Here is a 25,959-nt window from a genome sequence, read left to right on the forward strand (position 1 = left end):
TTCAGCCGGCAATTCATGGTTCATTGGATCATAGGAATTTGGATCCACAAGAGGAGTTCTTGCCAACTTCTTGAGAGAGGGATTTTTGTTAGGCTTCTTGGCCTTACCGTTGCCATCAACATGTCATGGGTCCAGATTTTCCTTAGTGCCTTGTTTATCAGATTGAGGGAGAGGGTTCTTCCTTTGTTGTGAGCCTTTTGCTCAACCAATGGCAAAGATCCTCCACTCCATTGAAGGCAAAGACTGGTGGCGGGTTCGACATCCACTTCTCTTCTTCTTCCGCTACATCAACACCCTAACTGGCGGCTGCTTCCTCCTGCGTTTGCTGTTTCCCAGCCTGCATTCAGGGCTGCTGTTGCTGTCTCCACTTCCCCTTTGGTGCGTTTACTGCTGGCAGCTCTTCTGCTGCACTTGGCGGAATTCTAGCACCTACTCCCTATTGTTGGTGGCTCAGCTAGTCTGCTGGCAGCTGTTCTCTTCTCAGCTAGTTTGTTGGCGGCTGTTCTCTGCAGTTGGTGGCTTCTTTGCTGCTGGCGGCTCCTCTCTGTTTTGCTGGTGGTTGTTCTTTGCTGCTGGCGGCTGTTCTCTACGACCTGGCAGCTCAGCTAGTCTGTTGGCGGCTATTCTCTACAACTCGATAGCTCCTTCTTCACTGTTGCAGGCCGTGTTTGCAGTTGGCGGCTCTTCCCTACCCTTTTTGGATAACATTGTGCAAGGCACACTGGTACCCATGGCTTATTCCCCAATAGATTGCCCTTCTACTGGGTGCTACTACTAAAGCACGAACGATCATCCCACCAAAGCTTGCCGACTTCTACCTTCGCTCCACACCCCCTCGATGTATATGCGTCTTCCACTAGGCACTCCTTGTGCCACCTCTTCTTTTTGGGCCACAGAGATCGTTCTGCATCGGTATTGGAGTATTATGCTCAAGGCAATAAGTCGCAACCAATGTGCACTAAGTCCTTTCAAGCACACGGAGGCTCTAAGACCTTACGAAGTGATAAGCCCTCTTGGAGACCACCCTGCTGGGTGGAGGTTTCTCCCCACCTACTTTCGGATACAGTGGCTTCCACACCCCACATCTCCTCGACAGTCCACTCTCCTAAGAGCCTGCGACTGTTCCCCATCCTTGGCTCATCTTGAGCCTCCTCATTCCCCACTCTCTTCCACTCAGGTTTGAGAGGCCATTTTTGGGTGTTTTCTTGTTTCTTTTTCTGAGCCCCAGATGCCTTCTTTGGCATGACCGGCAGCCCTTTCTTCGTCATTAGATGCTTCGCAGTCCGTGAGTCATGAGTGGTTGGATTCCCTCTCTCTCTCAGACTGGGATTTAGAGGCGGATTTTCTTACTTCGAGGGGGCTCCTACTTCTACTCCTTCTGATTTAGAGAGGGAGCCTATGTGCCTTCACACACCACCACCTTTTACTTTCAAGGAGTGGCTCTTCTTTGAGCAGTCATTTCCTCTACTCATACCTAGGATCTAGAGGATCCACCTAGATCGGGGCCCTTGGGTCTTCAACAACGACTTGATAGCTAGGCCTTCGTATTCTTTCTAGCATGGAGTCACGAAGCTAGTGGCTTCTCTCTCGAGGTTGCGTTTCGGGTTCTACAGCTCATGTGTCTTGACTATCTTCAAAGGTTTCTTGTTAAGTGGTATTCTCAGATTACAGGGTGGATCTTCTTCGTTCCTTGGTCAGCATGGAGCGAACTCTCAAGATTGAGTACAGGCATATGCTTATGGTTCTTGGTACCACACAAAGTCCAACATTCCTTCTATGCATTGTATGTTTTCATCATCTTTGTACTAGTGCGCTGGGCAAGTGAACAATTTCTCCACGAGGGACATTGTCCAAGTGGCACCTGTTAGATGAGCATTCTTCAGCATGTAGCATTCCATCTCTACCTCACTTTTCTCTTGTTTCTCTTTTTGGACCTGAGAGGGGGTGTTGAGAGATCCTTCACCTGTAGTTTTGTGTTTTGTGTTTTGCGTTTAGGGTTTCATAGTGGATAGCCCCAAATAGGGGTTGGGTGCCCACAATTGAGCGCTACCCTAGATAGTCGGTGCTCTCCCTCTGGGCGCTAATCTAGATAGTCTCTTGCCTATTTATAGGTTGCCTTTGTCACTCATATTTCACGGCTGATTCATTCAGTCAGTCATCTCTTCTCTCCAGCCTCTCCACTACCCTCACACCCCTTTAGGAGAACATTGCGGTTCGTGGTTCATGGCTGTCCTCATCATCTTCTTTGTGCTACGGCACCCTTGTTCCCTTGTATCACATTTACTTCATGATTTCGATCTTCAACATTCCATTAATCGGTGTTCCTTTTCTTCTCTTCTTAGTGTTTACCGAGTTCACTCCGTGTTTCTCGCCACAAACCCTATTGTCTCGCTGGTACATCGTCTTTTGACATAGATGATTGTGGAGAGGTTGGCGATGGCAGTTGGAGGCCAAACGCAGCCTAGAGGGAGATGCCAGACTGTGGGTGACAGCTGGAAGAAGGCGCCAGGTCACTGCAAGGTTGGAGGGGTTGCCACGTGTGAGTTGACTCATGGTTGCAATCTACAAAAACGAGATGGACTGAATGGAGGGCGGCATACCTATTTAGAGAAAGTTTGGGTCCTCCCAAGTGGGGTTGTGCTTATGGGACACAGACACTCTCTAGGAACACATTTTTGTTTAAAGAAGAAGTTTGATTCATTAATTAAGTACGTTTTGGGACTGTTTAAGTAAAGCTATGCATTTTTAGCTCAACACCCCCTCTTAGGCCCAACAACGGTGCCACGAGAATGAAGGCCAGCCAAGCCTTTTTCTTTATCTTTTACCCCAAGGCGTCCCACCCCAAAGCAGCTAGAGCATCGGACAAAGGACGCACGCCGGGTGTCGAGTGGCCTACTAAGACTATAGAGGTGATGGTTATTTTACCAAGGGAGTCCAAATGATCACCCTAGAGAGTACAGGGTATCGGACAAAGGGGTGCACGTCGGTTGCCCAATGGCCTACCAAGCCCTACAAAGGCGGATGGAATAAACTATGGACTTTTTCTTTTGTTTTTTTTTGTTTTTTTTTTTTTTGGGAGGGCTTTGTAGGTGTGAGGACCCCCTCTCAACTTGGATGTAGATGCCGAAGAAGGAAGAGAAGCTGGATCTCGGTCTTCGTGTGATGCAGAGAACCATAAGGAATGGAAGAAGATGATGAAGATGAAGTGGACGAAGCACCACTTTGGAAGAGCAAAGTAGAAGTCACCGCCATGATAGCATTGAGAGAGATGTTGCAGATCTGTCTCAGGAGGGGAAACCTCCATGCTGGCGTAGTGTGGAATGTGGATCCATGGGTAGGGATGGGTTGACTAGGCATGGGTATGGTAGCCATATGAGTAGCCCATGGTGGAGGTGGGATGGGAACATGTGGAGCAGAAGATGGAAATCCCTATGTAAGTGGGATGATGCACCATAAGCCGAGGATGGAATCCCCTGCGTCTAAGTGGTCATGTGAGAGGTGAATCTGGGGGTAGTGGGGGGGATGCCCATCACAACCGTCCTAGGTGCTATCGGTGAGCTCATTTGCAGAAAGGTGAGAGGCATTGTGTTAAAGGGTGGCATTTTCCTTAACAAAGTACCATGGTGCAAAGAGGTAGAGAATGGGGTAGAGAAGGAGAATGTGCTAGGAGCGGAGATTTAAGATCCAACCCTTAAGTGTGTGTGAAGTGGATGTGGAGTGTAATTCGAGATTTTGAAAGGATGAAGAGAGATGATCAAGGGTGGAGGTAGAAGAGGGTGGGATGGGAGGGAAGTGAGAAGCGTATTACATGCTCAAATGAAACAAAAGCTGCAGATGTATTTGAATTCTGTCTGCTTCTTGTGAGCCCCCTCTATTAAAGTTCACATATGCAAAGCCATCCGGATCTTGTACCGCAAAAGAAGAAACATGCGAGGGTTTCGATTCATTCAACTCAAAAGGGTCGTACGAACCTAACATTGGACTTGGCAGAAATGATGAAGATGGATTGCCAGACACTCAAATGCCATATATCCTCCATGATCAGAGGGGTGGCCAGCCTCACCAAGTAGTCTGAATGTGGTAGCAAAGCTTGTAGGAGGGGTGTAAACATTACTGTACTTGTTGCGATAGTACTTCTCAAAGTCCTCCTCTGTCATGTTAGTGAAATCTAGAATAGGAGTAGAAAAAGAAGATGAAGGTGAAAGTGGAGTGTTGTCCACCTCATTGAGTCCATAATGCCGTCTCAGGGCCTCTAGTGATGGAGAAGTTTGATAGGACATCGTAGGAATTGGAGAAGGTGTGTGGGACATTGTGATTCTGTTACGAGTCATATTGTGTGCCTCGCATAAAGACTAGCTCTCTACAATATCTGCAGGATACTTTTTACAAGAGCACTGGCTTTGATTCTATGTGAAGAAAACTGCTAGGGTTTGCATTGAGGAAACACAGAGTGTACGGCCACGATAGAAACACAAAGAGATAGACACAGACATAGAAAGCAAAACTCAAAACTCAAACATAGAAACTCAAACACAAACAAAAGAAGGGAGAGAAGAACACAACTTTGAAGTAAATGAATATTGCAAATGAATGTAAGAGTGTACAGATACTCAAGGGGAGAGCAATGCGTCGGAGAATGACATCCACCAAAGATGGATCCAATGTCTGTGACCACGAGTCGAACTGTGAAGAGAGAGAAATTTGCAAAATACTGATACCAGGAGACAAAGGCTATAGCTGTAGAAGGGTGTGGTGATGTTAGGCGGCTCCTAATGAGTGCAAACGCAAGCAAGAAGATTTCGCCAGATAGAGGAGGAGCAGCTACATTGTCGCCAGGCTGATGGAGGCCCAAACGCAAGCAGTTGGATGGTGTGGAGACTGATGCCTAGCGCATGAAGATCAAACTAAGCACTAGATGACGGCGGAGAGGCTGGTGATGGCAGTTGGAGACTAAATGCAGCCTGGAAGGAGATGCCAGACAGTGGGCGATAGTTGGAAGAAGACACCAGGGCATTGCAAGGCTGGAGGGGCTGCCACGTGTGAGTTGACTGATGACTGTAATCTGCAAAAATGAGATGGACTGAATGAAGGGCAGCATATCTATTTATAGAAAGTTTGGGTCCTCCCAAGTGGGGTTGTGCTTATGGGACATATAACTCTCTAGGAACACATTTCTATTTAAAGAACAAGTTTGATTCATTAATTAAGTACGTTTTGGGGCTGTTTAAGTAAAGTTAATGCATTTTTAGCTCAACAAAAGCCACCTGGACACTCTTTACTAAAAAATCTTTAGGTTGCCTTTGGATAGGCCCTTGATATATTGGTGCTATACTCCTAAGGACAATCTCTCTAAGCTATCATATCTCAAGGAGAAAGGGCTAACATTGCTGATTAATGTAATCCATGACCTAACCCCATCTTTGAAGAAATAATGAAAGCACCTTTGAATTTGATAATAGGCCAAATGATGATGGGCATAGTACTCTGTCTTTGGCTCTAGTTGACAAATCAAGAATGTGTGCACCTTAGGAGGTGTGGATCTATATCTAACAATCTCAATCTATTTTGTGTGAAGAGTCGTGTAGCTAGCCCATAACACATCCTATGAAACAAATGAACATTCGTATATCTCGTGTGAACAATAAAGCCATGATCTGTAGTGTGGAGGAGATGCATTAGATAGAAAGCCATCTCTGTCCCTTACTTGTATACTGGTGTCAACCATGTCTTCCTAGTATCCAACTAAATAAGGTATTATCTCATGATCTTGCTAATCTTTGAGTGGTACAAAATGAGAGATATTGCATCAAAGGAGTACTAAAAGGGTGGCATTCTCTCCATGCGAAAGGCATGTAACTCAAACCAATATAACATCTAAGTACATATGGAGTATCTTGTGCATTCATCAACTACTATGAAGAGTCGAGAGCGATCCATACATATCTATGTTTGGATTGTTGCCACAAGCTATTGATGAAAGATATTGATCTAGTGAGAGTCTCTATCACAATTAACGTAACCCTGACTCAACTACGATGATCTCATGTGGGATCAAAGGCTTGCATCTGATCATTCAAGAATCATGGACACCAAGGGCCTTTCCAACAATCTCCATCCATCATATGTGCAACTAGATTGACTATAGTGTGGAAGTCTAGACCCCCATAACAGTACTCCACGTTAACTTTTCACCAATAGTGATATTTACTAGATGTGAAACGATATCATATGATTGGCCAATAGTGATATTTACCAGATGCAAAAGGATATGATTGTATGAGAGTAGGAATACATTGATATAAAAAATTAGGAGCATTCTAAGTCAAAAAATTAGTTATTTTATGCATGTCCTCATTGCTAAGTTTATCGAGTATACTAGATATGCTCAAAAACCACCTTCCTTTATGCATTGCTTGCTCCTCATTTAGCAACTCCATTGTAGCCTCTAATATAAATTTAACCTTGGCTACTACAAAGGGTGAAAACTCCCTTGGTTTTAAAGCTTGTTTTGTCAATCCATTCTAGACTTTGGAGATACCAAAAATACACATTATCTTTAGATTATCACTTTCATCTTGCATTCCAAGTTTGGCTAAGATCCTATCCACAAATCTCTGGCTAGACATCCATCCTAGAATGTATGTTAGGGTTTCTTTACTTTTACATATACAATTCCCATTTGAGAGAACTCCCCTTTGTAGTAGCTATCTTTGCTCTTAAAATAGCGTTTCCATAATTACTCTTCAAACAAATATCCTTTCCTTAAGGGGCTCGAGCAATTCCTCTTTAAAATTGTAGAAAATAAACACTTCGAAATTTGAATTTCCCAAGCCACAAATCAAGTGCAAGATAGGAGATATCCCTACGTGTTAGAAAAATTTGGACCAAAATTTGCCATCACGAAAAAATTTCAACACACTCAAAATGGCCTAAAAACCATTTCCCAACATTATTTACAAACGTGTCATAGAAAAGTTCACTATGGCTTTATTAGGACATATCACAATAATACCATTTTATTCAATGATTAGGGTTTTGTTGTGGACAATCCCTTTAGCTTGCGGTTGTGAGCTGAAGTTTGGATCAAAACCCTTGAGAACTATTTTGGTGCAGCCGAACTAAGTGCATCTAACATGGTAATGATTGCCAAGCTAAAGTTGGTAGGTGTTACCATGTTGTTTCATTGCAACTCTTACTACTCAATATCTTTCTAATCATCCCCGTATTCAACAATACTACAATCTCCTTGCTCTCGAGCTTAAGACTTGGGCAAATATTGAAGTGTAGTCTCTTGAATGTTCTAGATGACTAGCATGGAGAGAATGTTCTGGGTGATTGACGTGGTTAATGGTCTAGTATAAGACTACCTTCCATACTAGTTTGTAGCTTCTAGGTTGATTCTGCCTCTTGCTTGTCTCTACAAATAAGGTTGCACTATTGATGCCTCCAGGGTGTAACTCTACTAACCCGATGCTGAACTATGAATTTTCCTTGTCTACCAAAAACCCAAACTAAAGGTGGTGTTACGAAATGACTGATGTGAAAGCAAACCAGAGAGACAGTAGGGCTTGTAAGGAGAAACATAGTGTGTACGACAAACACTGAGAGAGAAGAGAAACTCAAAAAACACAAAAGAAGAAGAAAATGAAGCACTGAATCATGCTAAGTGAATAAGCTGATATAGCAGAGCCAAAGCTCTAAAGGTAACTGCACTGTCATCTCTGATCAGGCGGCAATACCCAAAGGAACCCTACACTGTAGAGGGAGCGAAATGCAGTCCTTCAGGCAGCAGGGTATGGAATGTAATGCAGAAGATGAAGGACAGATGTCGAGGGAATAAAATGCAGTCCTCTGGGGTTGTCGGAGTGGAGGAAGATGTTCATTAGCTCTAGTTGGTCTCTGCTGAATGCTTGACAAGAGGGCAGCCAGCTGAAGGCTGAAATGCAGCATGAGGAAACCTTGTTGATGCAAAATGCATTCTCCAGTATGTTGAGGAGTGTCAGATGGAACTGACATGAAGTCGGGAAGGTGCTAGTTGCCAAAGGCAAGCAGCAAGATTGACGCCAAGTGGAAGAGGAGTTGCAAGGTTTCAAAATGCAAGCACTAGCTGCTTGTGGTGTTGACGCTAGTAGCAGAAGAGGCTCCAAATTTTTCAAATGCAGATGCCAAGATGACGCCAAATGTGGAAGAGGTGACGCTAGATGCTGGAGATCCTCTTGGAATGCAAATGCAAGTCTGTAGCCGGACACCAGATGGAGAGGAGTTGACACGAGGTAGAGTAGACGACAAAACACCAAGTGGAGATGGTGGATGGTGACCATGAACTGCAATACAGTAGGGTATGGAATGTAATGCAGAAGATGAAGGACAGATGTCGAGGGAGTAAAATGCAGTCCTCTGGGGTTGTTGGAGTGGAGGAAGATGTTCATTAGCTATAGTTGGTCTTTGTTGAATGCTTGACAAGAGGGCGGCCAGCTGAAGGCTGAAATGCAGCATGAGGAAACCCTCTTGATGCAAAATGCATTCTCCAGTATGTTGAGGAGTGTCAGATGGAATTGACATGAAGTCAGGAAGGTGCTAGTTGCCAAAGGCAAGCGGCAAGATTGACGCCAGGTGGAAGAGGAGTTGCAAGGTTGCAAAGTGCAAGCACTAGCTGCTTGTGGTGTTGACGCTAGTAGTAGAAGAGGCTCCAAATTTGTCAAATGCAGATGCCAAGATAACGCCAAATGTGGAAGAGGTGACGCTAGATGCTGGAGATTCTCTTGGAATGCAAATGCAAGTCTGTAGCCGGACACCAGATGGAGAGGAGTTGACACGAGGTAGAGTAGACGACAAAACACCAAGTGGAGATGGTGGATGGTGACCATGAACTGCAATGTCCTCTAGAGGGGTATGAGCAACAATGGGAAGGAGAGAAAAATGTGGGACCTATGATAACACAATTTATATTTTTACAGGTAAAGCACCCTTTGAGATCATATATGAAAAATCACTTTTATTACCTATTCTTAAAATAAAGAACAAGATATTTCATATTGATGAGTTCGTGTATGATATAGATACAACTTTTGCCCACGATAGATGAGCTATCCAAAGATCTCAACAAAAACAAAAGAAAGCAGCAGATTAGCATCAAAGGTACTTGGTTTTACAAGAAGGAGATTGGGTGTGGTTGAAATTTGACAAAGCTCATCTAAGAAGCTCTAACAAACCTTCGTCCCAAGTCATTAAGCTCACAGTAAGAAATTATGGACCATTTCAAGTCATTGAAAACATTATTGATGCTTGTTACAAGTTACTACTTCTAGGGCATTGGAGAATTCACAATGCTTTTCATATCTTTTCATATCTATCTTTTAAAGCCTTATGAAGGGCATCTACCATTGGAATTTGTAATATAGGATTCAGTTGAAGTAAATAAATATGAAGAGATATTTGAATCAGAATAAATAGTTTTTCATTTGATTAGGAAACGAGAAAGAGATATTTCTAGAAAGTTCCTTTTGAAATTTAAAAATTACTTCCATTTAGATTCTAAATAGATGTCAGAAGAGTATTTTAAAGACTATCCAGAAATACTTGCAACTTATGGAGAGGTTGTAGAACAAGAATTACTTGAAGCAACGTTTTTAGGATAAGATGGATTTCAAGAGGAAGGGATGTAACCAACCTTTTGTATATCAACTATTACCAAGATGTGTTGGCTCATTGATTCAAATTAATTTGATGCTCATATACATTGAAAGGTGATATGTATATTATTTGAATATTTCAAACAAAAGTTAATGTTTATCTTTTTATACAAGGGTGGCCAATAGCCAAAATGCATTATAATTAGATTTGGGTCAAGAGTGGTTTTAAAAAGTGAAACCAAATTCACTTGGACATGTGTCATTTTGAAGAGATAAGTGTTGCTACACTTGTCATTTTGCTCAATACTTGTCATTTTCAACAAACACTTGTCATTTATAGCCTCTACTTTTTACTTTTGAGTACCCAGGTCGCAAGTGTTGAGCTAAAAATGCATTAGCCTGACTTAAACAGACTGTCAGTTGTTGCGTTACGCATGGTTCTTCGATCAATTCCACAACACATCCTTGATAGAGGGGGGCTCTCGTTGCATCTTCTCAAAAGGGGCGGCTGGGCAAGGGTAAACAAACTTCAAATCAAAATCAAAATCAAAACAAGGCTAATTAGCTCCCTAAACTATGTAAATTATCCAAAGTTTTATTAAATGGTGTGTGGTCCTAGAGAGTCTCTATGTCCCATAAGCCAAAACCTAATTTCTGAGGATCCACTCATCTATAAATAGATAGGTTGCCCACCATTCAAATTTATCCCTTGTCTTGTAGGTTTTAGCCCTCAACTCTCCCTCGAGTGGCTGTCCAGCCCATCGCCATTGTTGCCATGTCATTACCAATCCCTGGCACCCTATCAACTATGGCCACCTTGCTGTCCAGCCACTTCTAGTACATGCTGTAGCTGGCGTTTACAGCAGTGTGGACCCAATTAGCACAATATCTGAAGCTTCTCCCATATTGCTGAAGCTGTCTTGTAGGAGGTGATGGCTGGTAGAACTTCTTTAGAAATACATGGTAAAAGAGCAGAATATGCACATGTATCATTAGAGTCCGATGTAAGTACAACTTCCTCATGGTTGACCTACTTCCAATCATATAGAAGATGAGTGGGAGGTTGAGGATGCTCAATAGCTCTAGAAACCATGTACCATAATCGCTTAGGCAAAAAGCATACTTTCGTAACAGCACTACAAGCTAAGTAATCAAGGTGGTGAAGTTTGTCTTTAGTAGAACAGCAGGGAGGAACCATTTGGAGAGGATAGGAAGAGAAGATAAAGAATAGAGAGAGATTATAGCCAGGACTGCATGGATATTGAGTTCACATGCAGTGTAAACAGAAGCTGATCAGTAAACGATGGCAAATTCTAAGATAATCAAGGTAAAAATAGCCAGAAAACAATATTTGAAGGCTGAAAACATTTTGCAGTCTACACAAGCCTTAAATGCTGAAAATGCAGACAAACAAGCATGAATTACAGGCATCGACATTAAATTAATGCAGAAAATAAAAAAACACTGACTTCAGAGGCAGAAAATCAGGCTGATTTGCAGTAGGAAGAGGGTGCTTGGGCTCAGACAGTAGGAGACTGATCAGCAGCACATAGGTGTGATGGCAGACTGTTCACAGCAGAAAACAACACCTAAAGCCCAAACATAGACATTTGATACCATGTCAGAAGTGGATGTAGCGATGGAAGCGTAGGAGATTTCTATAATAGACTGCACAATACAAGAGAAAAGAGAGAATAGAAGAACAAATAAACCCTGCAAAGAGAAAACTCAAAGATATACTTGAGAAATGGAATCCATATATCAAACATGAGATAACGGTGAATAGTAGTGAGTCATTGGTTGCGTGGGCATTGCCACCGGCTTGCTCTCTCCAATAGGATGTGCATTGGGAATTTTGAAGTGATGAATAACCTAAGGAGGAGGGAGCTCCAAATAAATAGGCATAAAATAATGCCATAAAAAGATTGGTTGGCTAGCATCACGCACGAGTTGGGTAGCAACAAATGGATAAAACTATTAGAAAGATGACAACAAAAATACCCCAAAATATCTACAATACCTAGCCCACAATGGTATATACCGAAACTCACTTATTATTTGACTAAACTGGTAGCAATTGTTTAGTATTTGTTCTCTCTATTTCTTGAAATATGTGTGGATGTTGAGCATGCTATGTTGTTTGGGGTATTTACATGTTAGCTCTATGTGTGGCTTGTTGAGGATATGTGTGGGATGTTGTTTACCCATTTGATAAGCTTTATAGATGTCCTTGGCTAGTTCTAGGTATGGAAAACCTTTAACAATTAGACAACATGACAACTCGTAAAGAGAGATATATCCAAGGTGTCTAAAGTAAAAGTACTAGTAATGGTCATCGTTTGTAGGCTCCCTAGTAATAGCTAGGGTGAAGCCGATGGAACTCAGAGCCCTTAGAAGTCAATTGGAGGGGAAAATGTACCATCATATAGAGACCATTAACATGTGTCTTGCCATGAGTAGTTGCTAAACGAGTCTTGGCATCAAGTACCTCAATTGCGGTTGCTGTAAAAAACTCCAAATGGCAAAGTTGCTAGACGGAAAAGAGATTTACCCCAAGCTAGGGGACATAGTAAACATCATCCAACTAAGCGAGATTAGGGTTGTGACAAGATGCTCTAAATACAAAAACACAATACCAATTGTACGACAAAGCACAAACCGATAACGTAGAACACAGTTAAGGCTAGGGTAACTCAGAGACAATGTACACAAATAATAATGAAATGAACGGGTGCTGAATATAGAATGCTCATGCAACAAGCACATTGTGCAGAGAGTGAATACTGTACCACAAACTCTTATATCTCGAGGATTAGGGTAGGGGCAATGAGCTGGAGAGTGTATTGTACTCCGAACGGATCTTGAAACGCAGCAAGGCAGCCCCTCGATGTCGACCACCAGTAAATGTAGCCAAGGAAGGCTAGATTTGATGCAGATGGTAGTTCAAGAGGGAGAAAGACTAAAAACGGAGGTGAGGAGAGAGAAAGACTACAAACGTGGGTGAGGAGAGAGAAAACAGCAAAACGCAGCTTGTTTAGGTTGGGCGATAGCTTAAGGAGAGAGAAAATTGCCAAAAGCAGCAAGCAAGGGCTGGGCGACAGCCTTTAAGAGAAGGTGATAGTTGAGGAGAGAGAAAACAATGCAGGCAGCAGCACTAGATAGCAAATGCAGGCTGGTTGATAACGTGGCAGGTAGGCGACAATGGGGAAGCTAGCAGCAGCAATTAGTAGGCTGAAATAAGCTCCGAACAGTGTGTGGTAGGCTGGAGACAGGTACTAGTTTGTTGTAGACAGCAATGGCCAGCTTGGACCGCGATATCCTCCGCGTCTAGGTGTGGGCAGCAAGTTGAAAGACCTAAAATTTGCAAAAACGAGATCGAGGAAGAGTGGTGGCCTGCATGCCTATTTAGAGAAAGTTTAAGGCACCCAAATTAGGGTTTTGCATGTGGGACGCAATAACTCTTTATGGTCGTGTTTCTTTTTGAAATAAAAGGTTTTTTCATTAATTATGCATGTTTTTGGGTTGTTTAAGTCAAGCTAATGCATTTTTCGCTTATCAAGGGTGTTTGTCAATATCAAACTTGACGTGACCAAGACTTTGGACTTGGTTGAGGAGTTATTCGTGCATTTGACATTCTCGACTGCAAGGGCTCAGAATGGGTCATCAAGTAGGGACACATGATAAGTAGCTCTATTGCCCACAATCCAAGTAGTTGTAGAGTCACAAAGTTGTGTAGGGTAGGCCTCTATGGTTGTATCATCAGTGGGCGAATGTGGATCGAGCTCTCAACCTCTAATATCTCTATGGAGACAAGGTGGACTTGAGGAAAAAAGTTGATTGAAGGTCATGTAGACTAGTTTGACATGCACTCTGGAGTTGAGAATGGAGTAGGTTGTGATGACAAACCAGTGGGCAGTGTGATTTTGAGATCTCCATTGTTAGAAGTGGATGCTGTTGGGATATAAATGGGATATAAAGGCCCAGTAACCTCTGTGTATAGTATACACACATTGTACTTGTTAATGCACCCTTTACGTGCCCTAAGTATAAATACATTTTATTCTTTGTGTACCAACATATTGGTGGTACACTCTTATCGTCTCGTACTTCCACTCTGCTCACACTCTCTCAAATCGTCACACTCACTCATTCACTCCTGCTTGAGTTGCGTCCCTATCGCTTCCAACAACTGATATCAGGGCCAAGACTTTGCACGCTTCCCAAGATTTAGGTGACGATTGCTAGGCTTGTAGTTTTGCTGCAGTTGATTGTTCAACGGGACAACAGGCACAGTCAACAGAGTCGTAGCATGAAACAGGTAGTGCCAGCAGGCACACGATGTAGGTAGTTGCGACGACCTGCAGGGCGCACGCGGGCACGACGGCAGAAGATCACGGGTGCAGGCGAAGCAACCAAGCGTGTTGGTCGTGGGCAAAACGGGCAGTGGCATGTGGAAGGGGCCAGGTAGCAACTGACGCGAGCGGACTGTGACGGCCAATCGTCGAGTCATCGGCAGATAGGCCACACGACCCAGGCCACGCGACCTGCTTGAAGGGTCAACAGATCCCCCCATGCCCCCGCCCCCGCCCGTTAGTTTCTTTGGTTTTAAAAATCAAAATTTTCTCTAATCTTCTCATTACCATTTGCCATTGATGGGAGTTCACACGCCAGAAGCACATATCACAGATTTGTGAGGATTCGAGTTAGAAATTTAGGGCTTTTTCCAGATTTGACATAATTCATGCCTGTCAATGACTTTTGAGTCAGAAATTGCAGACATCGCAAGCGGTGACCGCAATTGAATTGGAGATTTTGCCAATTTTGTTGAACTTTGCATTTTTGGGTAAAATTTCCTGACATTGGATCCTAGAAATTTGGGGCTTTTCATGTATTGGCAAAGCTTTACTCAGCTAGGTCAGATTGACTGACATTCATGTAATTTTGGACTTGAAATTTTGGGGATTTGTGCAGAATTTGGTAAATTTCTGCATCTTTTGCTCGTACAGTGGTTGGTTAATGTATAAACAGCAGAGATTTACTTCTGGTTGAGAAAGAACAGCAGTGCATTTTGCTTGTTAAGCTTGTGCTTTTGCAGATTAGTGCATTTACTATTGTGTAGTGCATTTACTATTGTGTTCGTGATAAAATGGCTGAAACTTCTTCTAGTTTAGACATCAAGAGTTTGATGGAGATCAAACGGTTTGATGGTCATGTCTTTGACCTTCGGAAAGACCGTATGTAGGGCATTTTGTTCCTAAAGGATTGTGAGGATGATTTGCAGGAAGATAAAACCGCACTAATTTCTGATGCAGATTGGGCCAAAGTGAATAAAAAGGTTGTGGCTTACATAAAGATGGGTGTCACTGATGACATTTTGACAGACATTAAGGGTTTAGACACAGGTTATGCAATATGGGAGAAGCTGAAAACTACTTATGAGATCACCACACCTGTTAATCAGGTGCATTTAATATGCAAGTTGGTGAATATGCGACTGGATGAGTCAAAGCCTGCAGTTGAGCAATTGAGTGCATTTACAGGGATTCTAAATCAGCTCAAAGATGCAAACTTGGACTTTGATGATAAGTTGAGGGGGATCTTTTTGATCATGACACTGCCGGACTTATGGGAAACCTTGGTGTTTTCACTCAGCAATAACCCCAATCTCTCATATGATGGGGTGAGGGGTTCTATCTTGCATGAAGAAATTAGACGTATGTCTAGTGGAGAAGGCAGCAACTCAACTTATAATGTAAGAGGCAGGGCTGAAAAGAAAAATGCAACTGCAGGGCAGAGAAATAGGAGCAAGAGCAAAGGAAATGATAAGAGTGACATTACTTGCTATCACTGTGGTGGGAAGGGCCACAAGAAACCTGATTGCAGGTATTATAAGAAGGAACAAGAGAGAAAGAAAAATGTAGGAGATAAAAAGGAGGAAGAAGAAAAGACAGATGCATCGGAGACAACCAAAGGCAAAGTGAAGGACGATGTGGCCTCTAGCGTGGTCATAGAAGAGCTTTCATATACAGAGGCTGATGTATTATGTGCAGTTGATTATGATGCCCTTGTATGTCACATGCAGGATGTGGAGATTACCAAGGTTGATGTGATTGATGCACTCTTGTTAGTCGATGATGGTGTCACTCAGACTTGGATTGTAGACTCTGGTGCCTCTTTCCATGTAACTCCTTGCTTGGAGTGTTTTGCTATGTTCAATGCAGGCAGTTATGGAAAGGTGTACGTTGGAAATAACCATGCTTGCAGCATTGGTGGGATTGGCACCGTACACTTGTCTTTAGACAATGGTCAAGAGCTTGTGTTGAAAGATGTCAAATATGGTCCTGGCAGTAAAAAGAGTTTACTATATGTTGGACAGCTTGACTTGCATGCCTACACCACATTGTTTGGTGGTGGTTTGTGGAAAGTAAAAAAGGGTTGCATGCTGATTGCAAAAGGAACCAAGAAGGGCACATTATATTGTTTACACTGTAAAACCTTGAATGGCAAGTTTCTTGCAGTTGCTGAAATTTGAAGCCACTTGGAGTTATAGCATAAGAGATTAGGCCATATGAGCCAAAAAGGACTTGATGTCCTTACCTCTATGAAGAGGGTTGATGGAAAAGGCTCTAAACTTGATTTTTGTAATGAGTGTCTGTTTGGAAAGCAAATAATATTCTGGTGTCTCTCGTAAGTCTAATGTCTTGGACTTAGTGCATTCATTCTGATGTATGTAGTATGCTTGTGAAATCATTGGGTGGTGCTGCATATTTTATCTCCTTTATTTTTTGATTGTTCCAAGAAGATTTGAGTGTACTTGCTGAAAAAGAAAAGCGAAGTGTTTGCTGTTTTTAAAACTTTTCAAGCATTTGTGACCACTTAGACAGGTAGAAAGCTGAAATGCTTGAGAATTGATAATGGGGGTGAGTTCACATCGACTGAATTCAAGTCATTTTGTGACTTACATGGTATTAAGAGGGAGCTTACAGCCCCTTACAGCCCTTCTTCAAATGGGGTGGTTGAAAGATATAACAAGACTTTATGTGAAAGTGTGCGGTGCATGCTATCCACTGCTAATCTCCCTCATGCATTTTGGGGAGAGGCACTCAAAACCGCGGTTCACATTTGCAACTGCTCTAGTTGCCAAATGTTCTGCACAAAAGGAAGGATTGACTTCCAAGAGGTCTTCTCAACTGTTGTGAAGATGACCACTTTACGTGTGCTTTTTGCTTATTGCTGTTTTGGATTTAGAGCGGTATCAAATGGATGTAAAAACAGCTTTCTTGCATGGTGACATTGATGAGGAAATCTACATGAAACAACTCGAGGGCTTTGTAGTTCTTGGAAAACAGCACATGGTGTGTAAGCTAAAACGCAGCCTGTATGTACTGAAGCAAGCACCACGGCAGTGGTACAAAAAGTTTGATACTTTTATGCTATCTCATGAGTTTATATGCAGCCATGCAAATCATTGCTTGTACATGAAAAAGGATACAGATGGCAGCCCCATCATACTTGTTTTGTATGTGGATGATATATTACTAGCTGGGAAAAGAAAGACTAGCTTGGATGCTCTCAAAAATCAGCTGAAATGATTTGGGGAATGCAGAGCATATTTTGGGCATGAGGATTCGTAGAGATAGAATGCAAAAATTGTTGTTTTTATCTCAAGAAAAGTAGATTGGAAAGGTACTGAACGAATGTAACATGGCTGAAGCTAAGCCTTTTGGGGTACCCTTACCTCCTTATCTCAAGCTTAGCAAAGCCTGCTCATGCAGATTAAAACACAAGATAACCTTACAGATGTTCTCACTAAAAGTCTAAGCAAAGCTCAACACGAGCATCGCATTCGACTAGTGGGAGTTGGTTAGCTAGAGGTTTATATCGGACCTTTAAGTGGGAGGTTGTTGGGATATAAATGGGATATAAAGGCCCGGTAACCTCCGTGTATAGTACACGCACATTGTACATGTGAACGCACCCTTTATGTGCCCTAAGTATAAATACATTTTATTCTTTGTGTACCAACATATTGTTGGTACACTCTTATCGTCTCATACTTCCACTTTGCTCACACTCTCTCAAGTCGTCACACTCACTCGTTCACTCTTGCTTGCGTTGCGTCCCTATTGCTTCCAACAGATGCAACAATGGAAAGCATAAAAGAATGCTGAAATGAACTCGTGAACACAACATAGAAGAGAAAGGAAAGAGAAAACACAAGAACATTGCAAAGGAGAACTTAAAGATGCTTGTTTGTTTGAGTTTACTCCTTGTGGCATTTGTGTGTGCGGCCTCTTGGGCTCTTGAAGGCTGGGCAATAGGATTTTCATCCTCTATCCATCTTATCTTGGTTGATTCTTTCCGGTTTTTGCAAATTTTGTGATCCATTATTCTCAACATTGCCAGTAAACTTTGTATAATGCAATTTGTGTTGTGCTTTGGCTGTACTCTCTCTCTCCTCTTCTTTTCTTTATTTTCTCTTCCTATCCTCTCCAAATGGTTCCCCCCTATTGTTCTATTGATGACAAAATTCATGCCCTTGATTGCCTAACATGGAGTGCTGTTATGAAAGCATGGTTTGTGTAGAAGCGGTTATGGAATGTTGTTTTTGGAGCTATTAAGCCTCCTAGGTACCCCACTCTTCTTCTAGCTGATTTCGATGAGGCAACCATGAGGAAGTTGTGCTCACATGTGATTTTGACGATGCTTGTACATATTTTACTATTCTTCACTATATCTCTAAAGAGGTTCTTTTGACGGTTACCTCTTGTAGGATTGCTGCAGCGATATGGGTGAAGCTTCAGATATTATACGAGACCCCCTTGACTATGTGTGTAGTAACCCTCTATGGACAACTTCAACAGATGAAGTTCGAATCGAAGGATACTATTCGATCATTTTTGCGTCGTGTTACACAAGGACAGGATTAGCTTTGTCACATGCAGTTTGCCCTTCCAAAGGCTCATCTTGTGGAGATTGTGCTGTATAAGCTTCCTTTGGAGTTTGATGGGCGATACGAGTGAGCTTTACATATATCTCCTCAATGTTGCTTGAGCATGAGGTGTCTTTGTGGTTACAAGGGAGGCTTCTATCTTAGTATGGTGGCTCCAATGAGGCATTTACAACTTCAGAGAGGGGTGATAGGAAGAAGAAGTCGAAGGCCTAATCTTATCAATGTGGTAAGAAGGGACATTTGTGAAAGGATTGCAAAGAGTTAGCACCTCTAGGGAAGGAGAAGGAGAAGAAGAAGAAGAATCAGGATACGGAATCCTTTGCGGAGTCATCCACCTCCTTTGACTCTTACTCATATCCTCCAGCCATGGCCACTCCCAAGGTGCGGAAGGGGTCATCTTCTTTAGATCATAGGAAGGGCTTGGAAAGTGTAAGTGATGCAATCATCTCTCATGACTCTCCAGTGCTAGAGAGGGAGAGTGAGAGGATGGTGAGGTGGGGTAGGTGAGCCTCATCTATACAGGCATACAAGTGCACATGTTCCAAAGAGAGACTTCCTTGACTAATTGACCAAAGTTTGGCAAGTTTTGAAATCTTGGAGTTGGGTTTGATTTCCAAGTTCATGAGGGGCTATTACCTGAAAGAGAGCGGGTGTGGCTCCTAGTTCGAGCTCACATGAGGGGACACTCTGGCGGTCTTGGCCAAAGGTAGAAAATCAATGTTTGTGTATGCTTAAAAGCATTTTTGATAGGGTGATCATGTATGCTACTGTGAGGCATTGTTGACAGACACAGAGAGTTGTTATGGTTCTTCTCTATTTTTCAGGAGATGCTATGATCGGCATCGACAGTTAGGTTCTCTTTGCGGCACCTTGGTGGTGGCTTGATTACCCATCGCCTTGGTATCCATGGTCCTATTCTGGTAGTCTTTGTTGTATGGATTATGTTGACTCAATTTCTTTGTATCATTGTATTGTATCAGATCACCCATGATTTGAGAGAGGGTGTTAGCTCTTGAGTGAGTTTGGAATGTGCCTTTGTGGGATAGACATTACTATGTTATTTAGGCATATTTTATTTGTCATTATGGTGATCATTTGAGGATATATTGCTGACTAACTAGCATTAAACGTTGGCTGACTTGATTATTTTATTTGCATTATTTTGTCCTATATATTCGGGCTCTCCTCCATAGTTCATTCATTCATCACTTGTAGATTATTGTGCAAATCCTATTGGAGAGAGGGAGTTGGTGCCAATGCCTGCACAACCAGTGACTCACTATTGTACATGATTGTCTTGTGCTTGGTATACAAATTTCATTTCTTGAGCATGAAATAAATTGCTGAACACAACACAGAAGAGAAAGGAAAGAGAAAACACAAGAACATTGCAAATGAGAACTCAGAGATGTGCTCGCAAACCCTACCTCCATTGTGGGTTTTTATTGTGTGATCGTGGGGCAGGGGCCTATGGGCATGTTCTTTCTAGCTTGTGCGCCTTTAGCCTTTGAATGAGACTCATTATGAAAGTGGACAACCTTTTGATAGTGTTTGCAATGTTTCTTTGTCTTGGGCACATTCTATCATCCCGGTTTGAGTAAAGACCCAGTGTTTCCTTATGACTCACTATGGGTATTTGAATTTGAGTTTTGACCATTCTTGCCTTTGCCTTTCTTTCCCTTCTGATAAGTGGAAACAAGTCTCTCCTCTTGGGTGAGAGAGAGTGTGTGTTTTTTGAAAGAGATCAAACAGTCAAGTATAACATAGTAGCTAACATTCAAACTCATAACATGTAGGCATGGTAGTCTATGAGATGACCTAGTTAACAAAGTTAAAATTTTTATGTGGAAGCTTGTTCACTAACAATGTGACCTAGTCATTAAGAGACTTAGCAAGCCCTATAGTGACAAACTTAGCAGGAGTAATTGCCAGTATTCTACTAACTTGACCTTAAGATAATCGTGTTTAGTAATTTTGAACTCTTGGAGCTCATAGTCGAAGCATTGGCACTGCTTAGATGCAAGGTCAAAGTGCTGTAATTATGAGTGGAATTCTCCTATAGTTGAAGCATTTTAGGCTTTCCAAGAGTAGACAAAGTTTGGAGGAGCTTTGGTTGGGGTTCCAACCCCTACACCATGTCCCACAAGTTTTGTGAATCAAGGACATGCCTCATCAATTTGGACCAAGTAGTGTAGTTAGACCCGTTGAAACGAGTCTATGAGTGAATGCATTCTTGGCAAATACGGAGTGAGAACTTTGAAGTGTCCTATAAGAGAGTAAGGAGTGTGAGATGGGTAGGTAGAGATAGGCATGGGTTTTCCTTAAGGTGCCGAAGGAGAAGGCATTGGAACTTGATATCCTTGCTCAATTGTTGGCTGAGGCGCTAGAATATAACCAGAAGGTCCACTAGGTATAGCCATGCTGGCAAATTGTGTATTTCTTTAACTTGTTTTGCTCAAATCTGTAGTACATTGAGATGTAGACTGATCTCTCTACAAATTTGGAGTCCTCAGACCCTAACAAATGACCAATAGCATTAGGATTGAAACCTCCCCCCTTAACTTTGCATAATTCTGGCACAAATTGTGTGATAGGTGCAAACAAAAATCATCCAATAAGTATGCGCGAAAGATGTAATTTGTCTCCAATGGTGAGGAAAATCAGCATGAATATGCCCAAAAAGAAAATCTTCGATGCCCAACAAGCAAAGAAGAAGATTTGAGGAAAAAGCCCCAAGTTTTGGCAGCCAAAAGGTGAAGAAGCGCGAAGACAATGTGAGGAGGGGCCATTTGGATACTGAGAAAATGAAATTGGGCAAAAGCCCTAATTATTTGAGCTAATTGAAGATGAAATTGCAGAAATTATGGGGACCTTTTATGCGAATGTCGGCCAATTGCACACCAGATGTTGAATCGAGCCTTGAATGAGATGGATTCGAGCAAGATCTGCAATGCCCCTAAGTTTTGCCAACAAATTGCAAAGAAATTGAAAGAATTTTTGTAGAAACTTTAGCGGTATGATGCTCAATATTGCCCTTAATGCTAGTTGGACCTAAATTTAGATGAATCTGGCCAAAACCATCAAAAGCCCCAAATTTGCCAAGGAATTGGAACCAAATTTGGTGGGCACATGCAATTTAGTGAAAGAATTTCTAGTAATTAATGCAAAACCCCAAGCTTTTCTTCAAATTGGAGCCAAATGGGTGGTTTTGATGAGAACTCCCAATTTGCACTAAATTTGTGCTCAAGGGTGGACGTGAGACCAGGGGCTTTTTGAGTTTAAGAAGTCAAAGGTGTGAAGAAAATTGCTAGGGTTTGCACTGAGGAAACACAAAGTGTACGACCATGACAGAAACACGAAGAGACATACACAGACATAGAAAGAAAAACTCAAACCGTGAATGCAAAACTCAAAACTCAAACCCTAAACACCAAAACTCAAAACTCAAACACATAAACTTAAACACAAACAGAAGAAGGGAAATAAGAACACAACTCTAAAGTGAATGGATACTGCAAATGAATATAAGAGTGTACAGATACTCAAGGGCAAAGTAGTGTGTTGGAGAGTGACGTCCACCGAGACGAATCCCAAGTCTGTGATCACTAGTCGGAGTGTGTAGTCTACAAAATGATGATGCCAGAAGGGCCTGGAGCACCAAACATAAGTAGGAGAAGTTGTGGAGATGGAAGGAGGCCCCCAGATGAGTGTAAACGCAAACTGTGGATGTTGCCTGGATGAGGAGCACTAGCACATGTCGCCTAGAGAAGAGACTCCAAACGCAAGCAACTGGATTTGATGAAGATGCTAGTGATGGCTAGAAGATGCCAAACGTAGCTTAGAGGAGGGGGCCAAACAGTGGTGGGCGACAATCTGGAGGAAGGCGCCAGGGCACTGTAAGGGCTGATGGAGAGGTGGCAGTAATTTCGAAGGCTAGACAGCCACGTAGAGGCAGACTGATGGCTGAAATTTGCACTGAAGGGTGTGAAACCTGCACAGATGGCAATAAGGCTGAATGGGGGCAGCCTGTCTATTTCTAGATGTTAAAGGGTGCCCCAAAGAATTAGGGTTTTTGGGGGACCACTGAAACTCTCTCGAACCGCTCCCCTTTTTAGGGTTTTTCATTAATTAAGTGTGTTTTGGGGCTGTTTAAGAATGCTAATCAGCTGAAAAGCGTGTTTTAGCTCAACAAAAGGTAGGTCGCTAGGTTTGTGAAGGACCAAGGTGGCAAGACGTCGCTTGACATGGTAGGTCAAGGTGGTCAAGGATGCCATGGCAGCCGTGTAGACAATGCAACAAACGTGAGGGTGGAGACCAAGGCAGCTAGCTAGATGAAATGGTGATCAAACAAGTGGATAGCTCAAGTGTGCAAGGTGGTGACGCAAGTCCAAAAGAGCACAGCTGGTTGAGGCGGCAGCAATGTGGCAATTCGGGATGTGACAGCTCGAGAGGAGATCAACAACCAGTTGGTGATGTGGCAACATTTGTAAAGCACCATCTCCCTTATTGAGTGATGAGGTGGCATAGAGGAAACGTGGCAACCAATTGGTGATGCGGTGACATTTGGAAAGCCGTGTCTCGCTTTTTGAGTGATGATATGGCATAGAGGAAATGCAGCAACTGGTCAGGCAGCTAAGAGGATGGTTCTAGGATAGGCATGACAGTTTCGGTGTCAACCTAGATGTTGGATGGTTGTCAACAGTAGAGATGATGGCACTCTTGAAAGCCGCTGTTCGAGGATGGGCGTTAGCCAACTGACTGCTGCTGATGGAGTTTTCAGCCATTTATGTGCAGCCTAACAGCAAGCAACCTGGCGCCCAAGCAGCAGGCAACAGCCCCCACAGGGTAAAGGACAGCAAGTGACCTGAAAGCAAGCAAGTGCAGATTTCAGCCTCTGTTGACAAGCAACGGCAGATGGGCTGATTCTCAGCTCCAAAACTGACAAATTTCTCTCCTCTACTAGTCTTTTCTCTCCTTTAACAAATTCTCAGTGATTCACAGCAGAATTGAAGAGGACAGCAGAGCATTTACTGTCACAAACAATACTTTCTGCAGAATTTAGGGTTTCTTAGCCATCTCAAGAGAAGCGCTCCCATAAATTGGAAGCCATGTTATCAAAATAGCCACAGAATTGAAGAAATTACAACAGATCTAAAGGGGATTGCACATTCACATTGAGATTGGCCTGCATGTCCACTCTTTTTAGGGAATTTCCAGCTTTCAATTACTAACTTTAGAATCTCATTGCTTGTTGTCAACATTGGGTAATATTATATTCATTTGAATTTATAATTTCAGCATGCTTTTTCTCTCTCTTTCCTTCAAACAGCGAGAGAAAAGTTATTGCTTCTATCTTATATGACTTCAATAAGTGGCCAGCCAGTTAGTGTCTCAATGGTCAGGCACTAGTCTCTCTCAAGGGTTTATATTCTCTCTCTCTATTTATTTCAGGCGTATTATCTTGCTGAATTCCTTCAATGGCCAACGATAATAATGATTTATTGAGCATGCTTTGGCATGGATGACAAACATGATGGCACCAATTATCTTGTGTGGGCTTACATGATGTGACATGTACTTGTTGGAAAGAATCTATGGAATACTATAATTATCTTCCTTTAACAATAGAGATACAAGCTGGTCAAAGGTATAGGTAGCTTGGTTTCCCATAGTTACTAACCTTAAGGGAGTTGCAAAACCTTGATAAGATTCAAGTAGACCATTAAGAGGAATAGGAACAAGCTAATTAGTTCGCCCATACCATAGAGTTGGTCATTTAAGATAGATACTTTCCCTACTCATCTAGGACACATGTCACTAGGGTTAGGGTTCCTCATAACGACGAAGCCATTTTAGGGCTAGGTTTATCTATAAAGAGGCATTTTTTTGACTCCGAGCACATTAAGTGTGGCATTATTCATTGTGGTCTTTAAAGCATTGTACTTTCATTCATTTATTAGTATATTGGCTTTCATTTGTGATTGAGTAACATTTTGCGTCAATTCTCTATTTTTTTTGCAATGTTTAAATTCTCTCTCTCTCTTTCTCTCGTCTCGGCCCCTGTAGGAGGCACATGTCGAGGATACAAGGGATACAGTGCTGCCATCGGAGGGCCCTGCACTGTCGGTTCAGCCTCTCGATGTTAGATAGACCCACGCAGGACATTTTAGGATGACCAACCTCCATGAGCAGTTCCACACCATACTTGGAACACATATGAATTGTACCTAGCCTATATACCATTTTGTACCTACTCAATTAGTTTGTCATAGCATTAGATGGTAGCTTTACTAGGACCTGGAAAGTTTCCCAGACATTGTTGGCCTTTCGTAGACGCTAATATAACTTTCTTTCTTTCTTTCTCTCTCTCTCTCTCTCTCTCTCTCTCCCTCCCCCCGCCCCCCCCCCCCCCCCCCCCCCCCTCTTTGTCACACACACACATCTATTGCCCACTACTACACACTTGGGTCAATAGAGACTCTGGCACCTCCTGGCATTTGGATTCACGCATTATAGTGCACTTGTGACATGGCAGGATTTTCTTTGACAAAACAAACACTTTTTGGCAATAGAAAGAGTCAGAACCTTGTTAGAAATGTTCTTAGACTGTTGGGTACATGATTGACCAAAGTTTTGGACATTTATGATGGCCCTAGATGGTCATTTTAATGGTCAAAAAGTGGGTTTTAATGTTTTGGTCAACTTTATAATCATTTTTAAAGTTTGCGCTACATTTTGTAATTTATTTGAAGATTTTTGGGCTATTTAAAGCCACTCTTGGTTTTCAATTTGTCAATCATATTGGGCATTGTGGTGATCATCCTGGTGGTGTTCAGCTGTCACATCTTCTTCTTCTTCTTCTTCTTCTTCTTCTTGTGCTGAATTGTGAGGAGCAGCAAGTAAGTCTACCTGCAAACTGCAGTGGGTGCGAGCTTAAGGCGAGCAGGAGTGTTTGTTTCTTGATTGAAGTGAAGATTGGTCGAGGCGGATTGAGACAAAGTGAAGAGCTATCCTAGATAGGACAGTTAGGCGACTTCATGGAATCAAAGTGCTAGACAGAGCTCGGGCTTGTGGAGCTGATAATTGCCCATATCTCTATTTTACTGCTGTAATAAATATTTGAGGATCTCTTCCACCTTTCTTGGGTTCTTTTTTCTTCTCGAGTCGTGCATTAGGATTGTGAGTCTCACATATCTAATTTGGGATCACAAATATCCAGATTTTTAGCCTTAGACTTTAAAAAAAAATTTCGAGTTACTCACAGGAGACTTTGTGTTTTCCACTTTTCATCATACAGTGCTGGAATTGTATTTTAAGTTGGTCTGGTTGACTGAGGTATCTACTGATAAAATTCTCTTTGCTTGAAAAAAAAGT

General features: G+C 42.4%; 1 protein-coding gene across 6 annotated transcripts in view; it reads left to right on the forward strand.

The window, feature by feature from the left end:
• The window catches only part of LOC148029837 (dephospho-CoA kinase-like), an 86,262-nt gene that overhangs the window by 23,914 nt on the left and 36,389 nt on the right, over positions 1-25,959 (forward strand). Inside the window, exon 1 of one of the 6 annotated variants that reach the window (XM_087686153.1) lies at positions 13,839-13,863. The exons of 2 other annotated variants lie outside the window; for them this stretch is intronic. The gene's annotated coding sequence lies outside the window, so the exon portion shown is untranslated. Of the gene's footprint in view, positions 1-13,838; positions 13,864-13,893; positions 14,222-14,296; positions 14,476-25,285; positions 25,694-25,959 lie in introns of those variants that run through there. 3 more of the 6 variants (XM_087686152.1, XM_087686151.1, XM_087686154.1) reach the window with 3 other exon arrangements.

Source organism: Lygodium microphyllum, chromosome 10 (assembly GCF_053477565.2).
Source record: "Lygodium microphyllum isolate KBCC chromosome 10, Lygodium_microphyllum_v1.1.10, whole genome shotgun sequence".
Classification (NCBI taxonomy): Eukaryota; Viridiplantae; Streptophyta; class Polypodiopsida; order Schizaeales; family Lygodiaceae; genus Lygodium; species Lygodium microphyllum.